The sequence below is a fragment of the Bison bison genome, unplaced genomic scaffold (assembly GCF_000754665.1).
Source record: "Bison bison bison isolate TAMUID 2011002044 unplaced genomic scaffold, Bison_UMD1.0 scf7180017864266, whole genome shotgun sequence".
NCBI lineage: Eukaryota > Metazoa > Chordata > Mammalia > Artiodactyla > Bovidae > Bison > Bison bison.
Genome location: NW_011494838.1, coordinates 40,871 through 43,783, shown reverse-complemented (window position 1 = coordinate 43,783; position 2,913 = coordinate 40,871). Strand labels below are relative to the sequence as shown.

The 2,913-nt window shown below is 37.1% G+C and overlaps 1 pseudogene; it reads right to left on the bottom strand.

The window, feature by feature from the left end:
• The window catches only part of LOC104994779, a 28,772-nt pseudogene extending 26,146 nt beyond the window's left edge, over positions 1-2,626 (bottom strand).
• Between the last annotated feature and the right edge of the window lie 287 nt (positions 2,627-2,913).

The following is a 2,913-nucleotide window of genomic DNA, read 5'->3' as shown; positions in this document are numbered from 1 at the left end:
TGAGTGTGTGGTACTTTGTTAACGCAGACTGATGAAACTAATATATTTCTTTACAGTAATTTTTAAAAGTTAGAACTTGGGTTTTACTTAGTTTTTCTTAGTGTCCCAGGCTATCATCATGTCTGCTCTAGGAGCTCTTCAAATGTATCTGAAGTTTCTTTGGTAAACCTGTGGTTTTGCAGCAACCTCCCCTGAATCCAGTGTGCTACCCAGAAGGGGCACCAGATTCCTTTTGAAAGATTCACTGACCTTTAAACCCTTCTCACATTGCCAATCTCAGGTTCAGCCCTTACTCTGTAGTTTACTATAGAAGCTCACTGCTGTGCTTTTAACTATTTAAATTATACTTTTGGAATTATTTAAAAAATAGCAACAACAAAGATGTTCTGCTCTCTTGAGTTTTATCTTTGGCAATTGACAGTCATGATTCCCAAGATTAATTTCTCTGCAACTGTGCTCCCTGACCCCAAAAGAAGTTGATTTAAGAACTTGAAAATCAGGATTGCAATTCATTGCTTCTCTTCAGAATTTGTACAGTTTACATCCACTTAGAACACCTTGTTGCTGCTTTAATAATGGTGTTTAGGCTAGGTGAGGCATATATTAAAATAAAGTTTAATATAAGTAATTTAATGTGGCAATATTGATGTCTTTACATAAATGTGAAATCTAACTTAACAATGAAATGTTTACTAAGATAACTTGGATAAAATAAGCTAAACTGTTTCTAAATAACTTATACAATCAATTTTTTTGCCAGTATTTTCCAAAATAGCAGACTATTCAGTATATCCAGGAATGTTTTTGATTTTGCCCTATAAGAATAGCTCACAATATCACTCACATGGTAGACACCAAACATTTGAATCTGAATTAAAAAAAAAAATTCCCGTTGATGGTTTAAGTGGGTCTTAGATTGCATCACTTTACAACCACCCCAACATAGAACAATATTCCTGACATCTGACGGCAACCACGTTTATAACTTGGTTTTAAACTACCGCTTCCTGTCAAACCATTGTAATTTCTTCAAATCCCTAAGATATAAAAGGATCTTAAGCTTTGCTGAGGGAATATAGGGGTATGTCTGCATTTTTGTTTTGATACAGAAAAAGAGTATGACTTTCCAAAAGCTGACCCTGATTTCCAGGTCTGCATGTCGAAAAATGACATCTTTTCAAACATGAGAACCATGGAATTACAGAGAGTGACTGACAGTGAATCTAGTGGGAGTCAGAAGCAGAGAGGAATGATTTTTAGCAGACAGGGTGCAGTTGAGGAACAGCTACTGCCTGGAATGATATGGGATGGACAAGAAATTTACTTTACCACCTCCCCTTTTCTGTCTCCACAATGTATAAAATAGAAGCATTTTTGAAAGCAGTGGCTAAATCTTATTATCAGTTAAATAGAAACTATCCAGGTCAACACTATCAAGTGTCACAGATGCAAATAGTAGCAATTTGTTAAAAGTGTGCATTATAATCTTTTAAACCTTTTATCTTACTTATAAATTATATGAAAAGTAGAACACGTGAAAAGTCATTTTGCTCATATAAAAATGGTAGAAATAAAATTAACCTATCAAAGATAATAAAAACAACACATCTGCATGTGGCATAATTCCAAGACGTCAGTGTTACAAGATACATTTTAATGTATCAATGTTACAAGATGTATTTTAATGTAATTAAAATACATTAATGTTTATTAGAAACAGGAAATAACATTTTTTAAAGGCTTTCCTCAAGGCATTTTTTACCTCTTGGTTCCTCAGGCTGTAGATCATGGGATTCAACAAAGGAATGACTATTGTGTAGAAGACAGAGGCCATTTTGTCTGTGTCAAGGGAATGGTTTGATTTGGGCTGCAGATACATGAAGATCAGAGTCCTGTAGAATGTAGTGACAGCAGTCAGACGAGAACCACAGGATGAGAATGCTTTGCGCTTCCCTTCTGCAGATTGGATTCTCAGGATGGCGGCCACAATGCATAGGTAAGAAATAAGGACCGTGGTCAAAGAGCTGATTATGTTGAATCCAGCAAAGATAAAAATCAAGATCTCTCTGAGGCTGGTGTCTGAGCAGGCAAGGGCCATCAAAGGGACATCATCACAATAGAAGTGATTAATAACATTGGGGCCATAGCAGATCAATCGAAAAATAACAACTGTTTTTTTTGAGAAAACTGTTTATTTGAGAAAAGCAACAGAAAAGCTGTACCAGTTGCATGCACACCTTTTGGGACATGATCACGATGTAGAGAAGAGGATTGCAGATGGCCACATAGCGGTCATAAGCCATTACTGCAAGAAGGAATGTCTCCAAAATCAAGAAGTTCAGGAAAAAGCCCAGCTGTGCGCATATGCATAGAGAGATATGGACCTGTGCTTGGTCAGGAGGGTCTCCAGGAACTTTGAGGCTATTGATGAGGAGTAACAAAAGTCTACAAAGGCCAGATTACTGAGAAAAAAGTACATGGGTGTGTGAAGGTGAGGATCCAACCGGATTAAGGAAATCATGCCAACGTTTCCCACCTGAGTTAGAGAATATACCACTAAAATGAGAAGAAAGAGAAGGATTTCAATCTCTCTCTGGACTGAAAAACCCAAAAGAATGAATTCCATCACCCTGGTAATAGTCTCTTCAATTATTTGTTTTAGTCTCTGAACTGCTGAAAAGAGACAAGTTAAAGACAGATAAGTTATCAGGAGTAAGGAATTGTCATCAGATGCCAAAACGTGTGTGTTTTAACTTGAGAAATTATTGCTTATTGAAACAGAATAAGTGAATTCACTCAGTCGTGTCCTACCCTTTGCGACTCCATGGACTGTAGCCTACCAGGCTTGTCCATCCATGGAATTTTCCAGGCAAGAGTACTGGAGTGGGTTGCCATTTTCTTCTCCAGGGGATC